Consider the following 17,010-nt stretch of genomic DNA (forward strand, 5'->3'; position numbering starts at 1 on the left):
TATGGTGTAGCAGCACTAAGAAGCTTCCTGTTGAATGAAGGCACATATGAGGAAAGGCAAATTGCAGTTCTATGCAACTTGATGGAAATAATATTGAACAATAATGTCTTCATGTTTGATGGAAAGTTTTATGTACAGCTATGTGGTGTAGCTATGGACGCATATGCGCCAATAGCTATGCAAATATAGTATTGGCGCATTGGGAAGATAAAGTGGTGTATCAGGACAACCCCTGGAAGAATTGTTTAAAGGTATACCAAAGGTTTGTGGACAATATATATATTTTGTGGGAAGGTGATGTTGTGGAACTTAACAATTTCCATACATACTTGGAAAATAGCACAAATTTTCTAAAGTTTACCATGACCTACAGTGACACACAAATGGATTTTCTGGATGTACAGATCGTACAAAATGAGGAAGGAGATATAGAGACTAGTCTCTTCAGAAAGCATTGTTGGAAGAACAATATTCTACCAAGGAACAGTATGCACCTGAGGTACACCTATAAAAATATAATGAGAGGACAATTTTTAAGAACGTCAAGAATGCATTTGAATTATACAACCCTTGGGTTGGCAATGGATGACATGTCTGAACATCTTAAGGCAAGAGGTTACAGAGAAGAAGAAGTGCTCAGAATGAGACAGCAAATAAACATGGAAAGAGATGAGAAAGGCAGACCATATTTAAGAGGGGAGCAAGAGAGTGTTGATCGAGGTGGAAATTGTGAGAGAGATATGAAAATGGTTCTCACTCATACAGCAGATACAGAAGGGGTCTGTGACATTGTAAGGAAGAATTGGAAGATATTAATATCCAATGAGGAATGTAAAGAAATAGTGGGAGAAGAACCTAAGTTTTGCTTCAGAAATGCAAAAATTTGAAGAAAATGCTATGCAAAGACAACAATTTCGAACCACATATTACCTCAAAAAGGAGAGTAACCTTTCCATGTAGAAGATGCACTATGTGTAGATTTACATGTACAGACAATTGTTTTGAGCATCCAATTACTAAGAGGAAATATGCCAGTAATTTTTATGCCGACTGTACAACGAAGAACATTGTGTATCTGGCCACATGTTCATCATGTGACAATTTTTATTTCGGAAAAACAGTAAGACAGATGAGGGAGAGGCTGTCCAAACATATTGGTGACATAAGGCTTAAGGATTATAAGAACCCTCTAGCTAAGCATATTAGAGACAATGAAGGGCATGGTTTCATGTTCAGAGTTTTGAAAATGGTGTATGCTTCAAAAAGGGGAGGAGATGTCAACAACAGACTTGAACAAGAAGAGATGTTCTGTATTGGGAAATTGTGAGCACAGCAGAAACCAGGGCTCAATACAGCCTTCCCTATGAAACCCGCCTTGAAAAGGCGGAGACTGAGGAGACACTTATGACACGCCCGTTCTAGGATGGGTGTGTCTGCTTAATGCAACGCTTCATTGGTGGAAAGGGTTTTTAAAAACAAAAGGATGTAGTACAAGTCATATGAATCTGAAGAAGGGTTGTTGAAGTGACCCGAAAGTGCTTATCCCTTGACATTTGACTAGTTTTGCTAGTTTTTATTTTTTGTATCCTGAATAAATGTGTGGTCGATTTTAAACAGTCGGTCTTGGAGCATGTTTTGGGGGATTACGAGCTATTTGGTGGTGTCCTGCAACTGAAACGCTGAGCCGCTATTAGGCTGTGTTCCATGTGTTGCCTTTTGAGCATTTAACACTCACGCTGAAAACATCAGGTTGTGTTTCATCTGCTGTTTTGTTTGGTGTTCGACTCATACGCTGAAAATATGTTGAAATTACCAGCCGGCCCAGGCCGTGTTTTATGTGCTGTTTATTGGATTTTTGACACTTTGTATTGTTTACAGCACACTCCTACTGAGTTCCAGTGTTGTTTATCTTAAGTATCTATATACACTGTTTACATCAGCCTGACACTATAACAGAGCTCAATGTATACAATTACTTTATAGGTATAACAATCCAGTTATCAGAGTGTTTCTGTTCAGTTATTGTAAAGTGTCAATCAATGATAAGACTTTTTTCCATGGATTGTTAATAAATGGCTTAGGATGAATTCCTAATTCTTTAATTTTAATTTCCAACAATGCTGTGGTCTTCAGTAGGTTGTAGAAGTCTTCTAAAGTCAGTATTGTGTTTGTATTCCATCTTCTTGTTATACACTTCCTTGAGATTGCAAGTATTGTCCATAATAGATATATATTTGACTCATTCAAATGAGGACCTTCGAACACATTTAACAATAATACAGCTTTAGATAAGTTAAACAATTCGTTAACTAAAACTTGTAAAACGTTTTTATTACCATTCCAAAACGGCTTAATTTTAACACAGTCGAAAAAATGTGATTCCACTCTGCATTGTGTATTTGCTCACACCTCCGACATATTACCTTTGTGGAAGAATGTATATTAATAATTCTATCTGGAGTTGAGAATGCTCTGTGCAAGCATTTCCAATTAAAAACGTTCCAGTATTGTGTAAAGGAGGTATGTTTTATTAATAATAAAATATTTGATTTAATTTCTTCAGTTAGATGTAATGAGTGTCCTTTTGTTATATAATTCCAATATAAGGATTTGGGTGTTGTTTTATAATTTATCAACATCTTGTAAAATTTCAAAATACTTTTTTCCATGTCTTATTCATTATATATGATTTCATATAGGTATTTCATAAGTTTAGGTATTTCTTTAAATGAAGAATTACTAATTATTCTGCATAAATCTTGCGAATATGTCAGAATGCTATGCATGGTTAGCCAATCTTGTTGTGGAATTTTGTATGTTGTTTCTATTGTTTGCATATCCAGAACTTTTAGTTCTTTGATACACTGAAACCAGCAAACAAATGCTTTCTGTTCCCAGGAATTAAAAAATCTTTTCTTGATAAGTTCAAGGTACTGCTGCCCAATGCTAGGAGTATAAACAGGAAACTGCACCTGTAGAATCTCCTCACCTTTGAATATGCTGATGTCTGTGCAGTCACTGAAATATGGTTCAAAGCAATAGAAAGAACCCAGCCATGCAAGGATATAATGCCTTTCATATGTTCAGTCCACCAACTGAGCAAGAAAGAACCAGAGGAGGAGGGGTCTCCATCTTCATAAAGGATAAGTACACCTCAAGACTGGTCAAACAGTACAATGCTCTCAAGCTTCTCCATGTCCAACTAACCACAGGCAAATTCCCCTATAGATTCCCCTATAGCACATCATTGCTAGCTATAGGTCCCCCACCTTGAACCAGAAAAAACATACAGCGTACCTGGACTTACTGGAGTCAGTCACCATGCAGCCCAATACCTTAATCATGGGTGACTTTAACTATCCTACCATTGACTGGGAAACATACCAACCATTAGCATGCAAGCTTAGAGGCTCTTGGACTTTGTCAATGCAAATGCTCTGGAACAGCTGGTCAGCACACCCACTACGGCCTCAAATAAACTGGACATAGTACTAACTAACATGGAGGAAAATTGCTCCCCCCCTGTAATGTTCTGTTTGGAAAGATCAGACCACAAAATTGTCTCCTTTGAAATAAATATAAGGCCAGATGCCCAATCAAGCTCAAAAATGCTAAAGAATTTCTCCAAGACAAATTACCTCCCACTAAGTGATGGCATAAGAAATTTCAAAGCTCCCCCAAACCCAGAAAATGTAGACTCCTATGGAGAGGTGTACACCAATGCCTTGTACAGGCACTTAAGCAGTTGTATAGAATTGTCAGTATCAGCCTGGATTAAACTTAGATCTTGCTGAAAGAACAAGCCACCCTGGAGGACCCTGGTATAAACAGGCTAATCAGCAAAAGAAAGAATAATGTCCAAAAATAAGTGGGAGCAGGTCAGCAGAAGAAATCCCTCACTAGTCTAAACAAGCAAATCAGACATCTAGTCAAGCCTCAAAAGCAAATTATGAAGCAAAAATAACCCTCCTGGTCAAGGAAACTCACAAAGCACTTTTAACTAAGTCAGAAATTTTAAGATCTTGGTTGTGGATGGCACCACCTGTACTAAACAGGATGGAATAGCCAACTTGCAACCTGACAGATTTAGTTCAAACTTCACCCCCTTTTTCCCATCAGTCGTACCCCAAAGTATACCTGCCACCATTCTTCAGCCTACTATCTCAAGACAGCAGTTCATTTCTGTACTCTGTCTCAGGTGAAAGACACCACATCAACAGACCCTGACAACAACCCAGGTTGCCTTTTAAATAACTTAAAACATGATCTAGCAGACGCACTTGGATCCCTATTTAACCACAGCCTCCAGACAGGCTATGTTCCAGCAGAATGGAGGCAGCAACATTCATCTGTCTGCACAAAGGGAGATCATTATCCCACCAAGGGAATTACAGACCCATAAGCCTGACTAGCTCCATCTGTAAGGCCATGGAAAGAATCATTATGGGGCCCGAATGGAGAGACGGTAAGTCAACAAGCAAAAGAGAGTAGTACTGCTGGAAATGAATTCATCTTCAAGTGTTGGTGAGTATCTTCATGAGGTGGACCCTGTTTTTCACAACATCTCACCAAGACAACACTGATATATAGACTGTATTTTATATAGCATATATCATGGACAGAAGTAGGTTAAAATAAAAAAGCTGGCTGGGTGCACAAGACCCATGATAAAAAAGTGCCCAATCCTGGTAGGCACACTGGTGCCAGGACTAGAAAAAAATGACCCTGTAGAATCCTCAAGACATGGAAACATTCCTACAATGGGGCCAGGCCAGGCCCAGGGGGAGGAGGATGCCCCCACCCCCCATTATAGAAGGAAGTAGTAGTACACAAAAATCACAAAAACTGAAAATCCAAAAAGAGCCATAGATAGAGTGGACTACTGAGGATAAGAAAGAAATTATGTATTGTTACTACTATTATGCAAGAAGCCCAGAATTTTCAGACAGAAGATATGCAAAAGAATTAAGAGAGAAATTAGAGGAAAGAAAAATACTTGCACAAGAAAAACTGTCAGAAGCTTCAAATAAAAAAATTGTGTTCATTAATACAACAGATTTGTGAAAAACATTATATAGACCAAGAAACCTTGGGCCATTTGGAAAAAGAGGTGACTGAGGAACTGTGAAAATATAAAGAACAAAATCTGGAGACTTTTGAATGGTATAAGAAATAAATATGGACATGGGAAAGAACGAGAGGTCTGATATGGTGCAATATTTATGCAAAGGAGAAAGTCAAACTAATTAACATAAAAAAGGCAGTTCCAAAGACATTTGAAGATAAATATAGGCAAAGGTATCCAAATATGGAAAATTTCACAATAAAAACAGATCACAAAGAGGGATTGTAGAACAGAAGATCAGTAAAGAAGAGGTTAAAAACCAGAAGATGAAGTTATGGAATACCTGTGAAGTGAAGGATTAAGTGTAGAATGTCTAACACAGGCTGTATCACAGCATGAAGGAACAACAAGTCCCAAAAGTAAGGAGAAACAGGAGGAGCAGAAGACATCTGAAGAAGAAATATGGACATGTGAAAGGAAAGGGGATTTAATGTGGTGCAATATTTATGCAAAGGAGAAAGCAAAACTAATTAATACAAAAAAGCAGCACCTAAGATATTTGAAGAGAAATACAAGCAAAGGCATTCAGACAAGGAAAATTGTACAATAAAAAAATAAGAAAATAAAGAGGAAAAGTAGAAAAGAGGATTAGCAATGGAGAAGTTAAAGGAATAGAAACCGAGGTTATGGAGTACCTGAAAAGTAAAGGATTTACTGTAGGAAATCTAACTCAGATAATATCACAGCAGGATGAAAGCACAACTGCAAGTGGTCAAAATATTTTCAGATGATATAAGAATGTCATTTGGTCTTGATAAATGTACAAAAACAACATTTAGAGCAGGAAAGCTGCAGCACCAAGAAAAAATCAGTTTGGGACAGGAATATGATATAAAAGAACTTAGGCAAGAGGAATTGTATAAATACTTGGCAATTGATGAAGAATCAACAATAAAACATGAACAAATGCAAATAAAACTTAGTAAGAAATATTTTAGAAGACTTAAATTAATACAGAAAACAGCACTGACATCAAGGAACAAAGTTCAAGCTATAAACCAATTTTCTCTTCCTGTTCTAACTTACAGTTGTGGAATGATTGACTGGCCCCAAAACGTATTGGATAGGTAGGACAGGAAAAAAGAAGGGTGCTTCATGGTTATCAAATGATTTATAAAAATCAGTGCATACCAAGATTATATATTCCCCATTCTAAAGGAGGTATGGGCCTCCTTGAAATTAATTACATGTATAGATCTGCAATCATGGGACTGCATACATATCTGCTGACCTCACAAGACCCAAAAATAGTGAAAGTTTTGAAACATCAGGAGAATAAGTCTAAGATGGCTTCTCTGCTTAGGCTACCAGAAGCATATCGACGTCAAGCAGGAATGGAAATCAAACCAGAAGTAGATAAAAATCAGGCAGCAACTGAATGTGCCCAAAAAGAAAAGAAAGAATATAAAGTGAAGGATGAGATGAGAAGGCAAGAAATGTGGAAAATGCATAAATATAGTTGCAAGTATAGAAAACTCTTGGAACAATCTCATGTTTATCAGAACTGAATGCAGGAATGGTTAAGAAGAGGTGAATTTCAACCAAAAGATGAAAGGTTAATATTGGCAGCCCAAGATAGTGGGCTATGTACTCATTGGTTTACAAAGTCCATTGAACATGTGAAAGAAACAGATAGATGTAGGTTTTGTAAAACAGAACTGGAAACGGTCGCAAATCCTGTTGCTGGTTGTGCTATACTAATGGCAGAAGGGCTGTATACTGAAAGGCATAATAATGTAGCAAGACTGTTATATTGGGGATTGTGCAAACATTATAATACTGAAGTAGCTAAAAACACTGGAAAAGTGAGCCACAAGGCATCATAGAAAATGATGAAGTTTACATCACATGGGATCACCGAATACCAACAGTTCAAACAATAGATGCAAGAAAACTTGATATAGTGGTCCATGAAAAGAAGACAAAAGTAGCATTGATCATTGAAATTGCCACACCTAATGACTACAGTGTCTTAGATACTGCGAGATGCAAAGTCATAAAATATCAGGATCTGCAGGCAGAAACGAGAGCTGTGTGGAATAAAGATACCCAGACAGTTCCAATAGTAGCAGGAGTAACGGGTCTTATAAAAAAAAAATTAGAATCATATTTAGATATGTTACCAATCCATGTAACTCCATACGAACTGCAGAAGGAGTCATTACTGGGCACATTGCGGGTGCTGCGAAGAGCACTGCTGGCTGACATCAAAGATTAAAACAATACTAATTTCATGAACTTTAATCGTACTTTGACTTAGGAATGGAATCCATTCCCATCATGGTATTAGAAACCCAAAAGACTTGGAGAAATTAAAAAAGAGAGAAAGACCTTATCAACAAGGACATAGGTAATCTCCAGACTCTGGACCCAACAGTTCAGATTCGTTAAGGCTAGATCATATATGTTAAATATGATGGACTTCTTTGAGAAGGTCACCAAGGCCATGGATAAGGAAAGACTGTGCATAATGCCTTCCTTGACCTGGCCAAGGCATTTGACACAATTCCCCACTCAGGTATTATAGAGAAACTCTCTCAGCTGGGCATAAACCCCTATGTCACCAGGTGAGTAGCCAACTGGCACACAGACAGAACACATACTGTCAAAGTGGATGAATTCACCTATAGCAAGAGCCCAGTCATCAGTGGTGCACCACAGGGTTCAGTGCTAGGCCCTCTCCTGTTCAGAAGTTATTTCTTATAAGTCAAGGCAAAGATAGACAGACTTTGGTTGACCAAATTCATGGATGACTGCAAATTGGGGGCAATCAATGCATCTCTGAATGATACTGATATACCAGAAAAAATATTAACACAGACAAATGATTGGTGCCAGAGACATGGATTGAAATTAAATAAAATATACATAATTATTCCCTTTGGGAAAGCAAATAGCCCCAGCTAATTACAATACAGACAAGACAGCACCCCTCTAAGAGTGGCCCCAGTGGGTATGTGATCTGGATACTCTGGTTGATAGTAATCTGAACTAAGACCACCATGTGTCTATAGTGGTGAGGAAGTCCTTCTATGTGGCCAAACTCAAAAGTAAAGGCATGACATCTAGATCAAAGGACATTATAATTGCATTGTACTTGGCCTTCATCAGACCAATAATTGAGTACAATGTACTCTTTGGCATGCACCTCACCAGACATCTGCAACAGGTGGAGTGACCCCAGATGTTTCTCAGCAGGAAGATTCAGGGTATAAAAAAACAAGTCCTAAGCAGAAAGATTAAAAGCCCTGTCACTGTATTCTGCTCCTACAGACTACTAAGAGGTGATCTGTTTCTGGCCTACAGGGCAGTCTCTAATCCAGCCCTGATAGAAATGTTACACATTCATAAATTAAACTGCAGGAGGGTCACTTTATTCAGGAATCTTAACCTAGCCTCTGGTATGTTGGAGAGATAGATACATGTCTTAGAGACAACCTCTTCTCTGGAATAGGCTTCCCATTCAAGTGAAGTGAAGCACTTCCCTGACCCTCTTTAAGTGCAACCAAGATCAATGGATGGGTAATCATAAATTTACTCCTGGGGTGGTGCCCATGTCCCTCATGGACAGAGGCAGTTGGTATTAGATAGCAAAGCATAGGCTCATACTGCTATGATCTTCATTCATCTAGCTATTGAAAATTTGGAAACTCGGGTTAAAACTGGCTAAGCTTGTAAGTGCTCATGGGCCATTAGCCTAGTAATCTTCTATGAACCTATGACAAACAACTACAGGTCCAGCAGAGATGGAAGGAAACATGAGCTAGGAAAGGACTGCAGACAATATTGTAGGTGACTTTGGCCAGAGATGGTAGGAGAGGGGGGAATGCTGGTCAGGCCCATCACCCATGAGGGTCCCAGCCTGCAGGTAGGGCAGGGTGAAAGAATGGGGATCAGAGATGTAGGTCTTAACAGGTTATGTTTTAATTGTAGGATTCCCAGGACAGATGCTTACTGGGAACATTATAATGCATTGATGAACCAACTAAATTGCATCTTGGATACAATGGGAAAGGAAGATGATCACCCGAGCAAGGGATTACCTATGGGGCCTCATGGAAAAACTGGGGCACAGAGAGGTGACAGCACCCCATCAGAGCACAAGCACTTGTTCAAGATGAAAGAAGCAGAGCTAAAGCAGAGAAGCTATGAAGTTATCAGCAGCGGCATGCAGGGAAGATAAGCGGCAGTTACTGCGATTCCACTGCTGCACATGGATGAGGTGCCATTGGTGACAGAGCGGCTGAAGGGAAAAACTTGCAGGGGAGACTGGAACTTCAGCAGGATTGGAAGAAATATTTCAGAGGCATGTTAGACACTCTAACAGGTAAAGTAGGAATGCCCTCCAGGACTTGGTGGGAACAGGTCTGGGGGCTGCGCTTCATACTAACTCTGGGCACCCAGTGGGACACATCAGAACGAGGTTCTGAAAGAAGCAGATGTAGCAATATTGAGCCACAGAGATGGCTTAATGATGGATGTGGAAAAACAGTGTATAAGGTTTACTGCAACATCCCTTCAACAGGCAAGAAAATATGTCAAAGTTTTCAATTTATTTCATTCCTCAGGCAAGAAGAGAACACTCAACACCAAGATGTAGGGGAGTAAAGTTCTTAGCGCTGCCCTAGTGGCTTGAGGGAAGAATAATCTTCCAAGGGGAAGGTTAGGGTCTGAGACATCTGGATGATGGGTTTCAAGTATTTTATGGCTGTCATCTTGGAAAGGCATCCAAGGTTTACCACTGATAACTTAATGCCTGACCTTGAAAAAGTCACAGACATTTGTGGTGCCATTCTTGGCTATGGTACTATAGGTTCATAGGTTCACAGGTATTTACTAGGGTAATGACCACAAGGGCTTTTTTAGGCCTAGCCATGTATCCGAAATATCTGACAAGTTCTAGTGTCTGGTGTATTGAAAGACATATAAAAATGTATTAAAAAGTTTTAAAAGTCCCCTGTGTTGTATTGTCTAAGATTTGCCTTCAGCTTGAGTAAGCATGTAACTGATGTGAGTTCATTCAGCCCTGGTGGGCTATTTGCATATAAGTGTAATTGCCATCTTAGCTCTTGTTTTTTCAGCAATACGCCCCATGGCTCTCTTCTCAGGTTCATCCTAACTTGCTCTTGCTTGGCAATAACAAACTTAAAGGAGTGATTGGGGTTAGATAAAATGTTCTTAGACAGTGCATTAATGTTATGCCCGTTCTTAATTTGATAAAATGTTTGTATACCCACTCCTTCAGCATGCTCTCGGAAAAACTTGTACAATACTTACATAGTGCAATTTATACAATATCTTTACAGGCACAATTATGCTTTCCTTTTATTGCAAATTGTTGACCATTAATAGTAAAATTCCTGCAGCAAAAAATATGTTTACAGTACTTGCAGGTGCCACACATAGTCAAGGCCCATCCATTTCCTTATATACTTGTGTGTATGCATTTTCAAAAAATGATTTAAAACTAAGTCCTTTTCTAAATATAACAGTGGGCTGCCCCCCTATTTTTTTACTTATCTCATTATTTACATTTATAGCACACCAATTTTTTTTTGTAAAATTGATTTCACCACCATACTGTCTGTAGAATAGGTGGCAATAAAAATAAAACTGCAACTATATTTATTATGTAATGTAGTCTGTGTTGTGCTAATAGGCTCTTTATTAATATTTAAATTGATGTTACTTATTTCAACTACTTTTCCCAAAACTGGGGTAAAGTAGTTTACCCTTTTTTTACATATAACCTCCATGGAATTGTCTATAAAAAGGTCAAGGTACCCTCTTTTTTGAAACATTGCCTTTAATATATTACATGCATCTATAAAATCCTCACATTTGGTAATCTTTCTCACTGCCTGAATGAACGGACCTTTGAGAACTGCTTTTTTCTTAGCAGCCGGATTAAAATTAGTGCAATGTAAAAAGGAAATGGAGAATGTGGGTTTCCTATAGATCCTTGAGATAAAACTTTTGTTCGAATAATCTTTAGCCAACGTGACATCCAAAAATTAAATATAATATTTACCTATGTCGTGTAAATTCCAAGAAGGATGTCATATTATTAAGGAACTCAATAAAATCAGGTATCAAACATACATCTTCTTTCCATACATTAAGGATGTCATCTAGGTATCTATCTAGGGTCTACTTTATAACATCGAAAAATTAAAATCTCGAGCGTTGAAACCCACCTATCTATATGTGCTGTTCAAAAGCAGAGCTTTTGGAGATCATGTGATTTACTTTGTAATTTAAATTTAGCAAATGGAATACATTTCTTATCTTATGAAGTCTTACAATCATTTAGGATGAAAGTGCTTATATTTTATCATTTTAAACCTCTGAATAAACTGGTTAGAATTTATGCATTGTGCAGTTTGACTACCTTATAACTGTGCAACCTTCCTAACCTATATCAGGTAAGTAGCCATGCTCAGGGATGAGACAGGGTGCAAAAAAAGAGAGAGAAAGAGAGGAGGAGGGAGGAAGAAAATGAGGGAAAAGGCTTCCTAATGTGTCTAAAAAGTGGGGCACAATGAAAGGAGAGCTCATTATTCCCATCCAAAATGAAAAAAAAGAAGCGAAGAGACTCAATGTACAAATAGCTCCGTGTAAAGCTGTACGTCACTTGTGGCTGTGATACTAATGGTGCTTTTCTTCGACTTTGCTGCAGGACCCCAGCATATTTTTCTGCCAGGAAATTCACTCATCTATTGGGCAGCAAGAAGGGTTTCAGTTCATCCTGGTGGTTCGCAAATGTGCGTAAACCTGAGTGAGTGGAAGCTGCATGGTCACAGTCAGACAGGAATGTCTTGAGAGCAACTGTGGCTACTGTTTATGAAACTATTTATAGGCTCATAGGTGTTTACTAGGCTAATGACCACAAGGGACTTTTTAAGCCTATCCATGCATCCCAAATCTCTGACAAGTTCTGATACCCTAGATAAGTGTAAGAATTTACAGGTTACCTGTGTCCATTAGAGACATTGGTGTCATACCAAGGATGAATTTCTAGTTTCCCATCCAATTGTCCAAGTTGCATTTGAATTAGGTTAGGGAGGAACTCTGCTTCACATGGATGGGGAGTCTGTTTCATAGATGAGGTAGTCTCTGGGATACATACATATCTCTCCAGCAGGTCCTATTTATATCACAGGCAAAGTTTAAGTCATTAGAATGGGTAATTTTGGTGCTGTTTGTTTTGTAGATATGTAGGAGGTCCATCAGAGTGGAGTCTGACAAGGCCCTGTATGCCAGGCATAGATCTCCCCTCAAAAGCCTGTAGAATGCATAATACAGGGATAGGGCCATGAGGCGATCTGCATAGGACATATTACTTATGCCCTGTATTCTTTTAGTGAGAACCTCTGTGGACATTCCAATTGTTGTATATGTCTGGTTAAGTACATACCAAAGGGGGCATTGTGCTCAATGATAGGTCTGATGAATGCTGAATACAGTGGAACAATGACTTCCTTGGACTTAAATGCAAATTGTGCCACATAGAACATTTGCCTCATCACTGTAGACATGTGATGGTCAAAGGCTAGAGTATTATCTATGTGTGTCCCTAAGCCCCTGACTACTAGGTCAGCTCTAAGGGGTGTGTTGTCAATATGATAGTTACCAGGGATGGATGACTTCCCAAAGGATACTATTATGAATTTCTTGGCATTTAGTTTTAGTCCATGGCTCTGACACCAGTTGTTTGCCTGTGTCAGCCCCTCCTGGAGAACATTTGTGTCAGTGTGAGATTCAATGACAGCTCTTAATTTGCAATCATCTGCAGATTTAGTCAGCCAGAGACCACTGGTCTCAATAGGACATAGGCAGATGTAGTGCACTAAGGTAGCAATGTGGTTGGCATAGTTCGTAAGGTCTGTGATTTTAAGACATCTAATAAAATTAAAGTCTGCCTCCGTGAACACTAGGGTGAGTTGGCCTGAAATCTAAGGCTATTTATTTTAGCAGCTTGCAGACGGCACCACAGTCATAGAGGGGATTAGGAAATATATTAACAGGAAGACAGCTTGGTTTGCTCTTAACCTATACCTCCTAGTACTTAGGCATAGGACCTTTAGGACGGAGGTCCATCATGGTTCAGGTCAGATGAGATTCACCTGTTTGACTTAGGGGTTGATCTGTTTAACCTACAGATTACCCTGCTCCTGAAGGGCTAGACAGGCCATTTGGATGAATAGAAACATTAATGGGGAGAGAGGACAAACAGCCATGACTGATAGGCTTAGTGGGCCAGGGACTACTCCTTCCCTTTTCCTGTTTTTCTAGTACAATTGCAGGTTCAGGTGAGCAGGGCCACCCACACTGCTGGACACTACTGGACCATTGGCTGCAAGGTCTTCTCCAGCAGGTTTTCATTAGGCCAGGGTGAAAGGGAATCTCAAGACCTATATGTCTGTCACTGGAGGCCATCAGTCCCTGAGTTCCATTCAGGTTGGATGAAGAATGCATTTTTCAAAGGGAGACGTTGGATATAGCTACAAAAGATAAAGGTAGTATTCATGATGCCTTTCGTACAACTTGGTTATACTGTATTATTATTGCCTAAGAAATTTGTGCATTGAAATCTTTCAAAGTGCCTGCCTTTGTGATTGTTGAATAAACTTGATAAGGTCTGCAAAATAGTTAGGATTTATGTGTGCAAAGGTGTGACTTTGGCTGGACAAAAGATATTTTCTGTCAGAAGACATGTTCTCAAAGCTTGTGCAGTGGGCACAGGTGCCAAGTGTGTGTGTGTGTGTGTGGGGGGGCAACATAAAATCAGGTCAGAGTACCAGGATTGGGGGCTGACCAGGAACAAGGACATGTAAGTAGCAATTGACAGATGCTAATCCTCTGTGTAGTTTGTCAGTACTAGAGGGAACATCTGCTTTACCCCCGTCTCTCAAGACACAAACCAGCAGGAGGAGTATCAAGGAGCATGGACTTGGAGGGGGCCAGGAGAACACAACCTCTTTTCTTTCTGCTCCTGTTTTTTTCCAATACAACTGTATGTTTAAGAGAGCAGGGGCACCTGTACCACCAGACTGTTAGTCGCATGGCTGTTAGAACTGATAAGACTGTAGTATACTGGAATTAACTCGAAACAACTGAAATGAGACTGGAATAAAAATCTTATCTGTTAAATTATGCTGAACAGGTGGCAGTCCCTCCTTTATGGGCCAAGTCTGTGTGTACTTTTCAAAATGAATTCTGTGCATGCTATAGTTTGGTTTACAAATGCTTTGTTAGATGTTAACAATATCCGAATACTGCCTCCAATAACAGTGCTGTTAAACAATAACCGTCTGTAGAAATGTTGGAATGCTGGATAACAATAAATATATCCAAAGGTTCTAAAGGTATATTCTGATTCTCCTGAATATCAACCAAAACAGTCCTTTCCTCCTGAACAGTATAAATACTTCACCTGATTTCTGTACTCAGAATTGAGTGTCTGTACTACAAAAGACCCTTTAGCATATCAGTCCAAAAGCTAACTTACTGACTTCCCTGACTGTGTCTGAAGTATATTCTAATAATACTAAAAACCCTATAATTTTTTTACACGCCTCTTTAGCCTTGGTTGCCTTGGTTTCCAAGCCTGGTCTTGCATGTCACTCTTTATCTAGCATTCCATTGCAAATACATATCTTTCCCTTGAGAATGGAAATCCTGTATTTCTGCACATCTCATGCTTAGCCAACAAGATTATATTTTCCTTTCTAATGAGCTCTCTTTCCCTGAAACTGAATGCATACATGAAAACACAATTCTCACGCTATATTTTCAGGCCTATTATTCTACCTTATGCCTAACAGCTATCTTAAAGTGAAAACCTTCAGTCTAACTGTGGGTATGGGTCAGGTTGACAGGAGCAGTCTTCTCTGGAAACTTTCCTTCAGGCCAGGATGAGTTGGAATCATGACACCTGGCTGCCTGTCTCTGGGGACCAGCAGTCCAAGGGTGCCAGCCAGATGCCAGTTGTACACATCGCTCTACTGTATTATTATTGCCTAAGAAGCTTATATACGTAAATGTAAAACTTTCAACGTATTTTTGTGGTTACTGAATAAAATGAAAAATGGTCTCGATTTATGCCTGAAAGAGAGATGGGTGGGGGCTAAACAACAGTCAAATACTCTGATGAGTCTTAGTCTGAAATTACATTTTTTCTCAGGCATAAAAGGTATGGATCTGTTTCTTGATAAAAGGAAGTATGAGAAATGAATCTTCATTAAACACCAGGATGATAGTAACTATCAGAGTAACAGCTTATCAATAGACATTCAACCTCAGGAATATTTCATAATCAGATACACTGATATCCACGCAGTGCTAAATAAAATGCATTACAATCTCAACTACTGTGTATACACCTGTAGGTGTAGAACGGACACATTCCTCCATATTCCAGACTGGGGTATTCTCTTCTCCAGATTACTCTTACATGTAACTATATTTTTAGATGAATAGGTACAGAGCATTGTAAAATGGTGGGTTTATTCTCAGTTCTTTTACTTTCTAGCAATTTTAACAAACATTTATAAGCTAACAATACATTTTATTAATGCAGACTCACTTGATCAGATTGTCCCCTACTTACGAGGACTGTCAGTCTTCTCAGTTTTGTCCTTGCCAACTGATCCCCTTCACTAAAAGCATCAACTGAAAAAGGAAAAGCAAAAATATTGACACCCTAAAATGTGTTCTCCATGGCACAACCTTTGCACATACAAAATAAATATATTATTTTGCTTGGTAGGCAAGTCCTTCTGCACACTCCCCCAATTATATATGCCAACTCCAACATTACACATTTCCTAGGAAAGGGGCAGATTCCCCACCCCCAATGGATTTTCGATCTCACAAAGTTGTCGACCATCTATTTTTTCAACTAAAGTGTGCCAACAAAGCAGATGTTGACATTTGAGACTTTTGCTTATTAAAAGTGCTCATACATTATTTATTTATTTATTATTATTTATTGACATTTGTTGACCGGGAAAGTCCACTGGACCCAATGACCCATTTTCAGTGGAGGTCCTGAGAGAAAAGCACCATAAAATCACAGAAATTTTTACATAACATCAGCTTAACTTTGAAAGTCAAGAAAGTTTTTACATAATACAAATTGAAGTAAATATACAAGACAAATACATATTATAGAGGTATGCAATGCAACAAAAAAAATGTATAGATCTATATATATATATATATATATATATGTGTGTGTGTGTGTGTGTGTGTGTGTGTGTGTGTGTGTGTGTGTGTGTGTGTGTAGGTTTACGATCAAAATGTTGAGTGTCCGAAAATCGAACCACTTCAATGAACACTAAGCTCTGAATACTGCAAAACATGAACACCGACATTTCAAACTGCATAATCATGCCTCCTTTTTGACCCAGGTTAGCATTTGTTTTCTGGTGTGGAGCGGTCAGAAATGTTGCCATTCGTTTTTATTTTGGCAGTCTGACCTTTTGGCAGTTTGAATTATGCGGACATGGTTCGATGAAGTGCACATGCAAATATGTGCATTCAACATTTTGAAAGTAAACTGTATCAACTTAGCAAAACATTGACGTTCAAAGCAGCAAGATCACAACATTGAAACTTCATAAAACCGAACTCCAGGAACGTCGCAATTCAACTCTGGGAAAATCACCACTGGGCCATCAATAACTTTAACATGAATGGAAGCAATCTAAACCCACCAACTTGGGTGGCTGCACCCCCCCACACTCCCTCTAACTAAATATACCAACTCCGAGATCACACTACAGTGGAGAACAGGGCAAATATTACCATGGTGGCCCAGTGGTGATTTTCCGGGAGTTATATTGCAACATTCTGGGAGTTCAGCTATGTGAAGTTTCAAT

Source organism: Protopterus annectens, chromosome 3.part1 (assembly GCF_019279795.1).
Source record: "Protopterus annectens isolate FY-2018-M chromosome 3.part1, PAN1.0, whole genome shotgun sequence".
Classification (NCBI taxonomy): Eukaryota; Metazoa; Chordata; order Ceratodontiformes; family Protopteridae; genus Protopterus; species Protopterus annectens.